The sequence below is a fragment of the Cyanistes caeruleus genome, chromosome 31 (assembly GCF_971803275.1).
Source record: "Cyanistes caeruleus chromosome 31, bCyaCae1.hap1.1, whole genome shotgun sequence".
NCBI lineage: Eukaryota > Metazoa > Chordata > Aves > Passeriformes > Paridae > Cyanistes > Cyanistes caeruleus.
In genome coordinates, this window is record NC_141731.1 from 3,149,528 (window position 1) to 3,167,182 (window position 17,655).

Sequence of the window (17,655 nt, forward strand, 5' to 3'; positions counted from 1 at the left end):
GGGCACCTCAGGGTTCTGCGCTGCTTACACACCCTGAGTCGTGGTGGGGCTCTCTGATGTCACAGGGGTCTCTTAGCACCGCTGAGTCACAACGGGCCACACCCAGTACCCCTGCAGGTAGCAGCTAAGCCCACTGGAATCTTCATGGCTGGTGCTTCCCGGGAGGCTCCCGAAGCTCAGCAGTGTGAAAGAGTGGCTAGCTAACAAAGGTCGTGTTCCCATGCAGCAATTAGCTGAGAAAGAATTAAACAACAGTAGAGTGTAGTTGGTATGAGATGTTGCAATGTCAGAAAGACCTTAGTGATAACTGTGAACTGAGAACAGGACACTGTGATCAGAAGAATGTGGATTCAGCACAGATGAACAACCACAAGAATGTGGAACTAGGTGGAGTTGTCCTTAAACAAAATATCCAATAATGAGCTTGCTTTTGCACTATGTAGAAGCCTAATTATTGTTGAGAGCCTGACAGAAGAATGGCTAAGAGAAAAAGGACATGATACTGTAAGGTTAGTTAAAGTATGAGACCTCAGGGTCAGTATGCCCCTGAAGAGAGAGTTACATAGATAACAAGATGTCGAAACTGCCAAAATATGCAGAACTGCAAGCTGAAGATTAAGAACTGGTAACTGCAAGGCCAACCACAAAGAACAATATGCGTCAATAGTAGCAGACCAATAATGAGCTGAGTTTTTGCAATATGTATGAGCGAATTAAAAGCATTATAAGTTGTGCATAAGATTTCAATAAACTGAGACTTGCTGACCATGAAAGCATGAGGCCAGTCTTCCGCGGCTCCGGTAATCCCTGACCTCTAGCAACAAATTATTGATGTTACATAAGGAGTTTGGAGTTGCCAATAAATGAGACTTACTGATCATTCATATTGAGTGCTGCTTGTCTCCCGCCGAACTCATCAAATGGCGCCCGAACAAATGGGACCCTTGGGACCTTTGGGACCTTTGGGACATTAAAAAGCGAAGGCCACGGGAGTCGGCGACAGGGGACGGGTCCTCCGCAGCAAGGACGGCGAAAAGCAACGGTGCCGCGCCCCAGGCGACCTCAGAGGAGAGTCCTGGCCGTAACGTGCTGCCGAACCTTGTAGGGCTGCAACAGTGCTGACGGTAAGATGGAAAGGCAAGCAGCACATGATTTATTTACCTGCTTTTTAGAAAAGCCACAGCTTAAGGGTTTTGATTTGCTCAAGGAGCTTCCTGGACTTCTTGCTTATGGGTATGCTCACGCCTTTGCCTCCCACTGCTGGGCAAACACTCCTATCTATGCTGCCCATGGAAAGAGGGAGGGAGAGTCAGAGGGAAGGAAATAATGAGAAAGAAATTCCAGAGCAAACACTGAAACAACAGAATCTGTTCAGTTACGGCAGGATGTGATATATCCTGAACTATTTGCTTCACTTTTGGAGTCACTCTTAACACTACAATCATATTTAAGTTCCAAGTTTACTACCCTAGAAGAAAAGAATCCAAATTTAGATTGGTTTCCACCCGAGCCAGGGGGACATGGGGGAGCACTGAGGTGTGCGCAGAGAGCGGGGGCACCCCTGGGACAGAAGCAGTGCAGAAAAAGTTCCAAGGCCATGCTGAACAATTACAGAAACAGCTGAGCAGAAACAGGTGGCTCAGACAGCTTCAAAAAGAGACAAAATAGCCAAAAAATCACAAACTATATGGTATCTAATTCAAACTTCATCACTGTAATTCAAAGCTGATAAGCTGCAATGATCGCCGCTGTTAGCACCTGGCCATGAGAGATTTTTCATGTATCATCGCCTGCTTTTGTGAAAATTGTGCCCCTTTTTTCCTCTATCAGTGAACAAGAGAGATTGAGAGAAACAACTGTATGTGTTAAAGTTAACTTTGTGAGGTTTTTGGGGTTTTTTCCTGCGAGAGTATGTGGAGAATGTGAAGAAAGATAACAGCAGCAGAGAGCAGCAGCAGGGCGGGCAGTCCACCCACCCCCCCTCTAAGAAAAAGCACTGGGATAGTACCCAGTTTGTTAAAAAGTCATGATTCATGGGTTTTTTAAATGTTTTTATATACCCTTTTAGAGTTAATTTTGTGTTTTAAGTAATTATGAATTTATGCAGTTGCAGTTTTTTAGAGTTTTCCTGGAGAAATTATTGTGATTCTTTGAAAGTTTAAAAAGGCCCCTTTTCAAAAAAAAAGGTGTTTAAGGTGAATATTAACAGAAGTTACCTTGCAATAATTAGCCTTAAAACCTAAGGTTAAAATATGGTATAATTTACAGCTACTAAGAAAACCTTCCAATTGATGTTATCTACAAAAGATGTTTATGGTTTAAAAAAAAAAATAATTAGTTAAGAGAACTTTACTGTACAAGACAAAGTTAAGTTAAAGTATATATTACCCATTTGCTTGTTTTTTCCACAATTTTAATAAGGTAATTTCAATGTGAGTCCTTTTGTTATATAAAACACATATAACTGCATATATACCAATTTGGATTTTAGATTTTAGTTTAAGAATTAGACTTAATGTTTCTGAAAAGTGCTACAAAAGCTGAATGGCAACTTGCCAAATCCTGTGTTGTTGTGGTTTTTCTCTAGAAAAACTGCACTTTAAAATCCTAACCAATTTAAGCAAGGCAAATTCCTATTATGAATAAGTATTTTTAGTACCATTTGCAGTTATTGTTATTCTCAAAGCTAGATGACATAGTATTGTGATGGATTTGTTATGTTTTTATAATCTTCATAGTGAATCCATGTTACTGTTATATTGTGTTTAAAAGGTATATATCAAACCTTTAGTTGCCTCTTTGTAGTAACAGAATAAGATTAAGTTATGTTTTTATTTAATATAGATTAAGTGTTAATAGAATTAAGAATAGTCAAGTTTTATTATATTTAGGCTTGAATGTTTTTAAGTTAAGTTTTCTAACTTAGATATTCTTTTAAGGTTAAGTTTGTTACTTCCTTTTGTCATAAATCATTATTGTTAGGTTTAAATATTGTTTAATTTAAATTCTTTATGTTTTATTGGAGACACTTGTCTAAACTGCAAAGTATAGTTATTTTCCTAGAGAGATGAAGACAGCCACAACTGAAACAGCTGTGATAGAACACTGATGAACACCTGCTTGTGGATAGAAGGGAATGCAGTCTGTGACACCCTTCACTTCATCAGGAGTTCTATTGGTTGTTGCAATCTCTGCAGTTTTTGTTTGTTATAGCTTTCTTATTTTTCAGTGTTTCCAGAATTTTAAGAAGATTTACCATTGCTGAGGCACAGCTGCCATGGGAGAGGCTTCAGATTAAACCAACTGCTGCATGGTTTGATTGGTCTGGTACCTGAGGCTTCTGATCATTTGCTTTGTACAAATGCATTTTAACAGTTTGCTGTGCTGTAAGCATCTCCTAGCTGCTGCTATTGAGAACCTTGTTTTAGAAATGAGTTAAGAGGCATCTTTCCAGTTTAAAGCCAGGCCCTGGCCAAGCCTTGACTTTACCTGGACAGAATGTTTGCCAGCAGATCCAGATGTTTTCTGTACCAAATCAGTATTTGAGTCACTTTTTGACTCAGCAATTTGACCCTATTAATATGACAGCTGGATCAATTTTGAAGTGAGTTTGGAGAATCATTTCCGGAGGTGGTTATCCAATCCTTCACTGATGAATTTTTGTTTCTGTTTGTTTGCTAACTATGGGATGCTGGTGCAGTGTTTTAGTAATTAATAGTAGTTTTATATTACATATGTTATTAATAATGTTTATAATTTGATTGATTTTTAACTGTTATAGGTTCTTATTCATTGTGTATATGGTTTTGTGTTAATGTTGATGTGTATAACAGAAGTACATCTCGTTTTTATTTAAAAAAAAAAATGGGGGAAATTGATGCCCTAAAAGCATTTGATTAGTGTAATTCATTAACTTCAAAGGAAGAAGTGTCTGTGTTTTGTTGGCAGGTTCAAAAAGGTCACCTGTTCATCTGACCAGACTGTGTGCCTCTGAACACACGAGATCAGTGAACAGAGATGTCACCACACAGCCTTGGTACTCCAGACATGGATCAGAAGTGGAGCTGTCAGGACACAGTTGTGTCTGAACACTACACAGACAGTTTACCAACAGAAATTTTATGTTGTTATTATGATGTTGTGTCTCTACCAATTTTTCAGTTATCCTTTGTTTTAAGATTTAGAAGGATGTGAAGAACAACCTGAACATCAAAGCCCTCAGTCACCGATCAGCTGCCAGCTGACATGACGGGAGCAGTGAACGTTCCAAGACTGAATTGTGTTAAATCATAGTCTGTTTGTGAAGGAAATTCTGTAGAAGATCTAAGAAAAGTGTAGAGACTCCATCTAACTGTATATAAAGCAAATTGTAGTTGTGTGTTTACCCTTTTAGCAAATTGCTTTCACGCTTAGACTACATATATACCAGAGCACCTGTGTTAAAAGTAGTTAGATAATAGTTTAAGAGTTTAGCCTGTGTAGTAATTGTTATGTTAGTATAGAGTATAAGCATTTCCCCCTTCAAAAGCTAGTGTAAGCATTTTTGAAAGTTCATTTAACGTTAAAGTTTAGCTGTGAGTTTGCAAGTATGGTGTCATTTACATGGAACAAAGTGCTTATGGTAATTGTGTTGTGTATAGTCCTGACCAACTGTCTGCTAACTAACATCCAAAAGTGACAGAACATATGGGTCACTCTGGCACATTGAACTGGCCAAAGGTCAATGTGTCTGAGCCTAGCCACACCTGGAGATCCTTTCACACCTGTCTCATAGGAGACCCTGAATGGGATCCTCAAGCAGCATTTAAAGGTTTAATTAGTAATGAGACTCGACTGAATCAATTTGCAATGTTGCAAGAGTGCAATTGCACTGTTGGCTTCACATTAAGACAACTTGAAGCCTGCAGGCAAGCAAAAATTACCAAAGTTCTCAATGTTACCATGCAGCCCTCAGAAGAATTAGATTTGTTAGGTTCCACCAATACCCCAGGTGGATGGATAATATTTGAACCCCCAACAGAAGCCATTCTAACGAAGTAATGCAGCACTGGGCTGCAGACAACCCTATAGCTGATCTCGTTACTACCATTGAAAGTAAAGCCTTTATTAGTGGTGCAATCTCACAGAACAATTACCAAAGTGATTACCTAGTTCCATATTCCTAATCTGTGGAGATAGAGCATGGAATGAGATTCCTGCTAATCCACATAGAAAACCCTGTTATTTTGGGAAACTTACTTTGTTTCCATCCAAGCTTACATCAATTGTAGAATGTAGCTGATAAAATAAAAAACATCGGTCAAAGTGAAGCCTGAATGAATTAAAGCTTAGCAACTCTAAAAAGGCTCGCTTGTTAGACTAATAAAAAATTGAATTTAATATCCACAATGTTAAGTGAACTTTCAGCTGATGTGAGTAGTGTACGTCATGCAGTATTATAAAATCGAGCTGCAATTGACTTTTTGCTCTTAGCACAAGGACGTGGTTGTGAGGAGTTTGAAGGCATGTGCTGTCTGAATCTTACTGATCATTCAGTTTCCATCCATGGGTAACTGCAGCAGCTACAGGATGGGTTACATGCCCTGAAAGAAGATAGTGACCCCATTGGAAGTCGGTTCTCCAGCTGGGGCATCACCGGATGGTTGAGGTCTCTTGTGCTAGAAGGGGGACGGATTTAATTATAATGTTATCTGGGATGACAGTCTAAGTTGTGTGTTATCTTGTCTTCATAAGAATATAGAATGAGTCACATCCAAAGCCTGGTTTGTGCAAAAAGAGAAAGGGGGAATTGTTGCTATATTTTATATATTAGTAAAGGCCTGTCTGCACAAACTAGTCTTTGAAATAAGTCGTGATATTAAAGGCTAAAGTCCTTGAAACCTTTCTGCAGAAGAGAGAGTAAAGCAAAACAATATCCTTGTGTACAGGAGAAAAAATGTAAACCTGTGTGTGTTAGCCAATAGTAACTTGCTCTGCCCGCAGGCCCTGTAGAACCCTATAAAAGGTGTGCTAAAGATAGAAATAAACGGGGTTCACGTTTACTTCTGTGAAGAGCGGTGAATCACTGGCGGTCCTCCAATGAAGTTCTACAAATGAAACATAACAAATGTCATTGGGGTGCAGAGGCATTGGTGAAATTGATGAAACAAAAATTAATCTCGGTACAGATGCTAACAGTGGCAAAATCAGTAATGTCAAAATGTGAAATCTGCTTAAAAAACAACTCAGTGACTAGACACAGGCATAGCTAGGGAAGATTAGGATAGGAATAGAATCAGGATGACACTTGGCAAGAACCCTCTAGTAGAGTGAAATTTGGGTGGGCCCTGGAGTCTTTGCTCGGTCCTATAGCAAACTATCAGAAGAGAGAAATGTTGTACAAACTTACAGGTCAGGTAGATAAATTAGCAAGAGTGACCTGAGAAAGATTTAAGGAACTAAACATACAATTACAATTTACTACGCCTGAAAGAGCATGGAGTGTGTGAGTTTTTTAAAGGGATGGATTGATCATTGCTGTGTCCACACCCCAAATGTGACTGCAGATGTAGAATATGACATCAATCAATTGCAACAAATAGAGCACGGAGCACAGGAAGAGCAAAAGGATTTGTCTTCAAGTTGGTTAGGCAAAATCTTCAAAGGGTTAGGGTGGAATGTGAGTTCATGGATTAAATCTATCATTGAGAGTGTGATCATCTTACTAATTGTATTCTTAGCAATTTGGTTAGTTGACAGCATCTTCAGGGGAGAAATACAGAAAAAAATGTCCTGGAACCGGAAAATAATAAAGGCACTGATGTGAGATCCACCCCCACCATCTTCTGGTTCTCCAATTCGTGACAACATCCCGGACAACGCTTACATCAATCAAGGATTCGAAGAACATCAAGTATAAACTCAGAAACAAAGGACTGTAACAAGTGAAAACATTTGCACTTCTAGTGAAGTAAAAATGCTTTCAAAGGGGGAATAATAGTAAAAGGTCTTAAAATCTTAGAAAATTCAGGGACTTAGAAATAAAGTTAGGTTTGGCAAGCCTGGGAAAAGTAGGCTCTGGGAAATGTTAGGCCTTGTCCTTGCTAAAGATCAGGTGAAACTGCACCTGTGTTAGCAGTATATAATAAATGATACAATTGTTAGATGTAATTAGATATAATTATTGTTTAAAGAACATGAGGAACAATGTTAGGGGGTCTGAGGGGGATCATGAGAAATCCATGCTTGGGTAACATCAATGTATACAATAGAACGATGTTAGTTTAATAATTAATATGTAAGTTATATAACGATAGAGTAGAAAAACATGTTCAACTCAAAGCCAAGTCGGGTCAGATTAGGGTATGTGTACCCCTGACACCCAGATCTCTTAATAAAGCACCTGCATATAATCATTCGTGATTGTCTGTGCTCCTGAACGCTAACAATTTCATCAGATTTTACTGGAATTTTGTGAGAAATTTGTGGAATTTTGTGGGATATTTTGTAAAATTTTGTGAGATATTGAGGTAATTTAGGGAATTTTGTGGGAAATTTTCTGGAATTTTGAGAATTTTTCTAGAATTTTGTGGGATTCTGAGAAGACTTGAAGAGTTTTTTGGTATTTTTCTGGAATTTTTAGAACACTGTGGAGATTTTGTGGATGTTTCTGGAATTTGGTAGGGTTTTGTGAAGATTTAGGGAATTTTGTGGGATTTTTCTGGAATTTGGTGGGATTTTTCTTGAATTTTGTGGGGCTTTTCAAGAATTTTGTGATTTTTTTTTTCTGGAATTCTGTGTAAATAGGAGGAGATTCTGTGGGATGTTTCTGGAAATTGGTAGGGTTTTGATAAGATTGAGGGATTTTTTTATTTTTCTGCAATTTTATGGGATTTTTCTGGAATTTTGTAGAAATTTATGAAGATACTTTGGGATGTTTCTGGAAATGTGTAGGGCTTTGAGAAGTTTTAGGAAATTTTGTGGGTGTTTTCTGCCATTTTGTGGGATTTTAAGGAGACTTGAAGGATTTTGTGGGAGGTTTATAGAATTATTGGGATTTTTATGGAATGTTGTGGGGTTTTTGTGGAATTTTGTGGGATTTTGAGGAGACTTGAGGAATTTTGAGAGATTTTTCTTAGGCTTTGTGGAAATTGGAGCAGATTTTTTAGGATGTTTCTGGAATTCGGTAGGGTTTTGAGACGTTTCAGGGATTTTTGTGGGATTTTTCTGGAATTTCATGGGATTTTTCTGAGCTTTTGTGGGATTTTGATAAAATTTAAATATTTTTGTGGGATTTTTTTGGAATTTTGTGGGATTTTTTTTGAATGTTGTGAAATTTTGTGGGATTTTGAGAAGCCTTGAAGAATTTTGGGGGGATTTTTCTGGAATATTATGGGATTGTTCCTTAAATTTTGTGTGATGCTTCTAGAATTTCGTGGGGGTTTTATGGAATTTTGAGGGATATTGAGGAGACATGAAGAATTTTCAGGCATCTTTCTTAGATTTTGTGGGAATTTGTGGAGATTTTTTGGGATGTTTCTGGAATTCGGTGGGGTTTTGAGAAGATTGATGGAATTCTTTGGGGGTTTTTTTTGGAATTTTGTAGGATTTTTTGGAGTTATTCTGGAATTATGAGGAGATTTTGTGGGATGATTCTGGAATTATTGAGGTTTTTGTGAAATGTTGAAGGATTTTGGGATGACTTCAAGAATTTTGTGGGCTTTTTCTTAGATTTTGTGGAAATTTGTGGAGATTTTGTGGGATGTTTCAAAAATTTGATTCAGTTTTGAGAAGATTTAAGGACTTATTTTATTTTTTTCTGCAATTTTGAGGGATTTATATGCTATTTTTGGGGATTTTTTTTTAATTTTGTGGGATTTTTCTGGAATGTTGTGGGATAATGAAGAGACTTGAAGAATTTTGAGGGATATTTCTGGAATTTTGTTGAAAGTGGAAGAGATCTGTGTGGATGTTTCTGGAATTTTGAGGAAATATTTTGGAATGTTGTGGAAATTGGAAGAGATTTTTTTTATGTTTCTGGAATTTGGTGACATTTTGAAGAATTTTGTGGCACTTTTGTGGAATTTTTGTAGAATTTTGTGGGATTTTGAGAAGACTTGAACAATTTTGTGGGATTTTTCTTAGATTGTGTGGAAATTTGTGGAGATTTTGTGGGATATTTCCAGAATTTGGAGGGGGTATTGTGGAATTTTGAGGGATATTGAGGAAACATGTAGAATTCCGCGGGATTTTTCTTAGATGTTGTGGAACTTTGTGGAGATTTTGTGGGATGTTTCAAAAATTTGGTAGGGTTATGAGAAGATTTAAGGATTTTTTTGGGTTTTTGCTGCAATTTTGTAGGATTTTTCTGGAATTTTGTGATATATTGAGGAAACTTGATGAATTTTGAGGGATATTTCTAATATTTTCCGGAAATTTGTGCAGATTTTGTGAGGTGTTTCTGGAATTTGGTGAAGGGAGAAAATTTAGGTTATTTTGTGGTATTTTTTTCAAATGTTGTGGAACTTCTCTTAAATTTTGTGGAATTTTCTCAAATTTTGAGGGATTTTTGTAGAATTTTGTGGAAATTGTGGAGATTTTGTGGGATGTTTCTGGAATTCAGTAAAGTTTTGAGAAGATTTAGTGAATTTTGTGGTATTATTTTCTTTAATATTGTGGGATTTTTTTTAAATTTTGTGGGATATTGAAGAGATTTTTGTGGAAGTTTCTTGAATTTTGTGAGATTTTTTTTGAATTTTGAAAGATTTCGAAGACTCATGAAAAGTTTTTAAGCATTTTTCTTAGATTGTGTGGAAATTTGTGGAGAATTTTGTGGGATATATCTGGAATTTCGTGAGCCTGTGAGAAGATTTAAGGAATTTCTTGCTTTTTTTCTAGAATTTTGTGGGATGTTTCTAGAATTTTTGGGATTTTTTTTTTAATGTTTTGGGGTTTTGTGGATCATTGTGGGATATTGAGGGGACTTGAAGAATTTTGAGGGATTTTTCCAAGGTTTTGTGGAAATGTGTAAAGATTATGTGGGATGATTCTGGAATGTCGTAAGGTTTTGAGAAGATTTAGGAAATTTTGTGGGTGTTTTCTGCCATTTTTTTGGATTTTTCTGGAATTTTGAGGGACGTTTCTGGAATTTTGTGATGTTTTTGTGTAATTCGGGTGATTTTGAGGAGACTTGAAGAATTTTGATGGCCTTTTTCTTAGATTTTGTGGAAATTAGTGGAGATTTTGTAGGGTGTTTTTGGAATTTGGTGGGCTTCTGAGAAGATTATGGTAATTTCATGGTTTTTTCTGGAACTTTTTGGACTATTTCTGGAATTTTGTGTTATTTTGAGGAGACTTGAAGAATTTTGAGGGGTTTTTGTTAGATTGTGTGGAAATTTGTGGAGATTTTGTGGGATATTTCTGGAATTTGGTGGGCTTATGAGAAAATTCAGGAACTTTTCTGGAATTTTGAGGGAATGTATCTGGAATTTGTTGGGATTTTTCTGGAATGTTGTGGAATTGTATGGAATTTTGTGGGATTTTGAGGAGACTTGAAGGATTTTGTGGAGTGTTTCTAGAAGTGTTAGGATTTTTTTGGAATGTTTTGTGGTTTCTGTGGAATTTTGTGGGATATTGAGGAGACTTGAAGAATTTTTAAGGATTTTTCTAAGGTTTTGTGGAAATTTGTAAAGATTATGAGGGATGTTTCTAGAATTTGGTAGGGTTTTGAGAAGATTTAGGAACTTTTGTGGGTGTTTTCTGCCATTTTTTGGAATTTTTCTGGAATTTGGTGGGATGTTTCTGGAATTTTGTGGGGTTTTTTGTAATTTGGGTGATTTTGGAGAGACTTGAAGAATTTTGAGTATATTTTTCTTAGATTTTGTGGAAATTAGTGGAGATTTTGTGGGGATATTTCAAGAATTTGGTAGGGTTTTCTGAAGTTTTATGGAATTTTGTGGGATTTTTTTGGAAAGTTGTGGTAATTTTCTGGAATTTTGTGGGATTTTGAGGAGCCTTGATGAATTGTGTGGGATTTTTCTTAGATTGCATGGAAATTTGTGGAGATTTTTGTGGGATATTTCTGGAATGTGGTAAGCTTATGAGAAGATTTTGGGAATTTTGTGGGTTTTTTTCTGGAATTTTGTGTAATGTTTATGGAATTTCGTGGGATTTTGAGGAGACTTGAAGATTTCTGAAAGGTTTTTCTTAGATTGCGTGGAAATTTGTGGAGATTTTATGGGATATTTCTGGAATTTGTTGGGCTTATAAGAAGATCTGGGGAATTTTGTGGATTTTTTTCAGGAATTTTGTGAGGTATTTCTGGAATTCGGTGGGATTTCTTTGGAATGTTTGGGGTTTCTGTGGAATTTTGTAGGATATTGAGGAGCCTTGAAGAATTTTGAGGGATCTTTCTTAGGTTTAGTGGAAATTTGTAAAGATTAGGAGGGATGTTTCTAGAATTTGGTAGGGTTTTGAGACGATTCATGGAATTTTGTGGGATTTTTTTGGAATGTTGCGGTAATTTTCTGGAATTTTGTGGGATTTTGAGGAGCCTTGAAGAATTGTGTGGGATTTTTCTTAGATTATGTGGAAATTTCTGGGGATTTTGTGGGATTTCTGGAATTTGGTAGGGTTATGAGAAGATTTTTGGAATTTGGTGGGATTTTTTTGGAATGTTGTGGTAATTTTCTGGAATTTTGTGGGATTTTGAGGAGCCTTGAAGAATTGTGTGGGATTTTCCTTAGATTGTGCGGAAATTAGTGGAGATTTTTGTGGAGATTTTCTGGAATTTGGTGGGGTTTTCAGAAGATTTAGGGAATTTTGTTGGATTTTTTTGGAATGTTGTGGCAGTTTTCTTGGATTTTGTGGGATTTTGAGGAGCCTTGAAGAATTGTGTGGAATTTTTCTTAGATTGTGTGGACATTTGTGGCGATTTTGTGGGATATTTCTGGAATTTGGTAAGCTTATGAGAAGATATTGGGGGTTTTGTGGATTTTTTTCTGGAATTTGGTGGGATGTTTCTGGAATTTGGTGGGATTTCTTTGGAATATTTTGGAATTGCCTGGAATTTTGTGGGATTCTGAGGAGAGTTGAAGAATTTTGAGGGCCTTTTTCATAGATTGTGTGGAAATTAGTGGAGATTTTGTAGGGTGTTTCTGGAATTTGGTGGGGTTTTCAGAAGATTTAGGGTATTTTGTGGGATTTTTTTGGAATGTTGTGGTAATTTTCTGGAATTTTGTGGGATTTTGAGAAGCCTTGAAGAATTGTGTGGGATTTTTGTTAGAATGTGCAGAAATTTGTGGAGATTTTTGTGGGATATTTCTGGAATTTGGTAGGCTTATGAGAAGATTTAGGGAATTTTGTGGATTTTTTTCTGGAATTTTGTGAGGTGTTTCTGGAATTTGGAGGGATTTTTTTGGAATGTTGTGGTAATTTTCTGGAATTTTGTGGGATTTTGAGGAGACCTGAAGAATTTTGTGGGATTTTTCTTAGGTTTTGTGGAAATTTGTGAAGATTATGTGAGATATTTCTGGAATTTGGTAGGGTTTTGAGAAGATTTAGGGAATTTTGTGGGTTTTTTTCTGGAATTTTGTGGAGTGTTTCTGGAATTTTTTGGAATTTTGAAAAGACTTGAAGAATTTTGTGGTGATTTTTGTTAGATTGCGTGGAAATTTGTGGAGATTTTGTGGGATATTTCTGGAATTTGGTGGGCTTATGAGAAGATTTTGGAAATTTGGGGATTTTTTTCTGGAATTTTTGAGGTGTTTCTGGAATTTCGTGGGATTTCTTTGGAATGTTGTGGAATTGTCTGGAATTTTGTGGGATTCTGAGGAGACTTGAAGAACTTTGAGTACATTTTTCTTAGATTGTGTGGAAATTAGTGGAGATTTTGTAGGATGTTTCTGGAATTTGGTAGGGTTATGAGAAGATTTTTGGAATTTGGTGGGATTTTTTTGGAATGTTGTGGTAATTTTCTGGAATTTTGTGGGATTTTGAGGAGCCTTGAAGAATTGTGTGGGATTTTCCTTAGATTGTGCGGAAATTAGTGGAGATTTTTGTGGAGATTTTCTGGAATTTGGTTGGGTTTTCAGAAGATTTTTGGAATTTTGTGGGATTTTTTTGGAATGTTGTGGCAGTTTTCTTGGATTTTGTGGGATTTTGAGGAGTTTTGAAGAATTGTGTGGGATTTTTCTTAGATTGTGTGGAAATTTGAGGCGATTTTGTGGGATATTTCTGGAATTTGGTGGGCTTATGAGAAGATATTGGGGGTTTTGTGGATTTTTTTCTGGAATTTGGTGGGATTTCTTTGGAATGTTTTGGAATTGTCTGGAATTCTGTGGGATTCTGAAGAGAGTTGAAGAATTCTGAGTGCCTTTTTCTTAGATTGCGTGGAAATTAGTGGAGATTTTGTAGGGTGTTTCTGGAATTTGGTGGGGTTTTCAGAAGATTTAGGGAATTTTCTGGAATTTTCTTGTAAAGTTGTGGTAATTTTCTTGAATTTTGTAGGATTTTGAGGAGCCTTGAAGATTTGTTTGGGATTTTTCTTAGATTGTGTGGAAACTTGTGGAGATTTTTGTGGGATATTTCTGGAATTTGGTAGGGTTTTGAGAAGATTTAGGGAATTTTGTGGGTTTTTTCTGGAATTTTATGTAATGTTTCTGGAATTTTGTGGGATTTTGAGGAGACTTGGAGAATTGTGTGGGATTTTTGTTAGATTGCGTGGAAAATTGTGGAGATTTTTTGGGATATTTCTGGAATTTGGTAGGCTTATTAGAAGATCTGGGTAATTTTGCCTTTTTTTCTGGAATTTTTTGATGTGTTTCTGGAATTTGGTGGGATTTCTTTGGAATGTTGTGGAATTGTCTGGAATTTTGTGGGATTCTGAGGAGACTTGAAGAATTTTGAGTACATTTTTCTTGGATTGCGTGGAAATTAGTGGAGATTTTGTGGGATGTTTCTGGATTTTGGTAGGGTTATGAGAAGATTTTTGGAATTTGGTGGGATTTTTTTGGAATGTTGTGGTAATTTCCTGGAGTTTTGTGGGGTTTTCAGAAGATTTACGGAATTTTGTTGGATTTTTTTGGAATGTTGTGGCAGTTTTCTTGGATTTTGTGGGATTTTGAGGAGCCTTGGAGAATTGTGTGGGATTTTTGTTAGAATGTGTGGAAACTTGTGGAGATTTTTTGGGATATTTCTGGAGTTTGGTAGGCTTATGAGAAGATCTGGGTAATTTTGCTTTTTTTTTCTGGAATTTTGTGAGATGTTTCTGGAATTTGGTGGGATTTCTTCGGAATGTTGTGGAATTGTCTGGAATTTTGTGGGATTCTGAGGAGACTTGAAGGAATTTGTGGGATGTTTCTGGAATTTTTAGGATTTTTTTGGAATGTTGTGGAGTTTCTGTGGAGTTTTGTGGGATATTGAGGAGACTTGAAGAACTTTGAGGGATCTTTCTTAGGTTTAGTGGAAATTTGTAAAGATTGTGTGGGATGTATCTGGAAGTTGGTGGGCTTATGAGAAGATTTTGGGGACTTCGTGGGTTTTTTTTTTGTAAGTTTGTGAGGTGTTTCTGGAATTTGGTGGGATTGTTTTGGAATGTTGTGGTAATTTTCTGGAATTTTGTGGGATTTTGAGGAGCCTTGAAGAATTGTGTGGGATTTTCCTTGGATTGTGCGGAAGTTAGTGAAGATTTTTGTGGAGATTTTCTGGAATTTGGTGGGGTTTTCATAAGGTTTAGGGAATTTTGTGGGATTTTTTTGGAATGTTGTGGCAGTTTTCTCGGATTTTGTGGGATTTTGAGGAGCCTTGAAGAATTGTGTGGGATTTTTCTTAGATTGTGTGGAAATTTCAGGCGATTTTGTGGGATATTTCTGGAATTTGGTGGGCTTATGAGAAGATATTGGGGGTTTTGTGGATTTTTTTCTGGAATTTGGTGGGATGTTTCTGGAATTTGGTGGGATTTCTTTGGCATGTTGTGGAATTGTCTGAAATTTTGTGGGATACTGAGGAGACTTGAAGAATTTTGAGTACATTTTTCTTAGATTGTGTGGAAATTAGTGGAGATTTTGTGGGATGTTTCTGGAATTTGGTAGGGTTATGAGAAGATTTTTGGAATTTGGTGGGATTTCTTTGGCATGTTGTGGTAATTTTCTTGAATTTTGTGGGATTTTTAGGAGCCTTGAAGAATTGTGTGATATTTTTCTTAGATTTTGTGGAAATTTGTGGAGATTTTTGTGGAGATTTTCTGGAATTTTGTGAGATGTTTCTGAAATTTGGTGGGATTTCTTTGGAATGTTTTGGAATTGTCTGGAATTTTGTGGGATTCTGAGAAGACTGGAAGAATTTTGAGGGCCTTTTTCTTAGATATCGTGGAAATTCGTGGAGATTTTGTAGGGTGTTTCTGGAATTTGGTGTGGTTTTCAGAAGTTTAAGGGAATTTTCTGGAATTTTCTTGTAAAGTTGTGGTAATTTTCTTGAATTTTGTGGGATTTTGAGGAGACTTGAAGAATTTTGAGGGGTTTTTCTTAGATTGTGTGGAAATTTGTGGAGATTTTGTGGGATGTTTCTAGAATTTGGTGGGCTTATGAGAAGATTTTGGGAATTTTGTGGATTTTTTCAGGAATTTTTTGAGGTGTTTCTGGAATTTGGTGGGATTTCTTTGGAATGTTTTGGAATTGTCTGAAATTTTGTGGGATTCTGAGGAGACTTGAAGAATTTTGAGTATATTTTTCTTAGATTGTGTGGAAATTAGTGGAGATTTTGTGGGATGTTTCTGGAAATTGGTAGGGTTATGAGAAGATTTTTGGAATTTGGTGGGATTTTTTTGGAATGTTGTGGTGATTTTCTGGAATTTAGTGGGGTTTTCAGAAGATTTAGGGAATTTTGTTGGATTTTTTTGGAATGTTGTGGCAGTTTTCTTGGATTTTGTGGGATTTTGAGGAGCCTTGAAGAATTGTGTGGGATTTTTCTTAGATTGTGTGGAAATTTGAGGCGATTTTTTGGGATATTTCTGGAATTTGTTGGGCTTATGAGAAGATATTGGCGGTTTTGTGGATTTTTTTCTGGTATTTTGTGAGATGTTTCCGGAATTTGGTGGGATTTCTTTGGAATGTTGGAATTGTCTGGAATTTTGTGGGATTTTGAGGAGACTTGAAGGAATTTGTGGGATGTTTCTGGAATTTTTAGGATTTTTTTGGAATGTTGTGGAGTTTCTGTGGAATTTTGTGGGATATTGAGGACACTTGAAGAACTTTCAGGGATCTTTCTTAGGTTTAGTGGAAATTTGTAAAGATTGTGTGGGATGTATCTGGAAGTTGGTGGGCTTATGAGAAGATTTTGGGGACTTGGTGGGGGTTTTTTTTGTAAGTTTGTGAAGTGTTTCTGGAATTTGGTGGGATTGTTTTGGAATGTTGTGGAATTGTCTGAAATTTTGTGGGATTCTGAGGAGACTTGAATAATTTTGAGTACATTTTTCTTAGATTGTGTGGAAATTTGTGGAGATTTTGTGGGATGTTTCTGGAATTTGGTAGGGTTATGAGAAGATTTTTGGAATTTGGTGGGATTTTTTTGGAATGTTGTGGTAATTTTCTGGAATTTTGTGGGATTTTGAGGAGCCTTGAAGAATTGTGTGGGATTTTCCTTAGACTGTGTGGAAATTTGTGGAGATTTTTCTGGGATGTTTCTAGAATTTGGTGGGCTTATGAGAAGATTTTAGGAAATTTGTGCGGGTTTTTTTGCAAGTTTGTGGGGTGTTTCTGGAATTTTGTGGGATTTTGAGGAGCCTATAAGAATTGTGTGGGATTTTTCTTTGTGCGGAAATTTTTGGAGATTTTTGTGGGATATTTCTGGAATTTGGTAGGCTTATGAGAAGATTTAGGGAATTTTGTGGATTTTTTTCTGGAATTTTGTGAGGTTTTTCTGGAATTTGGTGGGATTTTGAGGAGTCTTGAAGAGTTTTGAGGGGTTTTTCTTAGATTGTGCGGAAATTTTTGGAGATTATGTGGGATGCTTCTGGAATTTGGTAGAGATTTGAGAAGATTTAGGAAATTTTCTGGGTGTTTTCTGCCATTTTTTGTCATTTTTTCTAGAATTTTGAGGGATGTTTCTGAAATTTTCTGATGTTTTTGTGTAATTTGGGTGATTGTCCTGGTTTAGGGCAAATTTGGGACAAAACCTCCAGTGGGTTCCCCCGGGAAGCAAACCCACGTTGCCCCTTTCTCCCACCCCCCATCCAGTTCGGGAAGAGATTTCTCTGAGAGGAGTGGAAAAAACCTGTTTATTTCCCAGGCACAGCACTACCCAGCACAAAAATGAACGATATCAAATTACAAAACCTCTCGCCCTTCAGCAGAGATGAGGAACTTCAGAGGGTCTCTTTCCTGGGGGTGTTGGCTCTGTTATCAGTCCCTCTGGCGCTGGAAAATGCCGCTGCCCAGGCTGGGCTCCCGGTAGTCCAGGGGTGCTCCCGGTGCTCCCCCGAGTCCCCAGTCCAGAGCAGCTTCGATTCGTTTCAGGAAAAGGGAAAGAAAACAGTCCAGGAAGACCTCTCTGCTCCGGCTAGCTGGAAAGCCAAGGCGATCTGTGTCTTGTTGTCTGTCTGTGCTGTAGTCAAAACTCCCGATGCGGGGGGAGCAAGTGCAGTCTGATAACAGACTTGGTGCTTCTTTTCCACTCACTTTT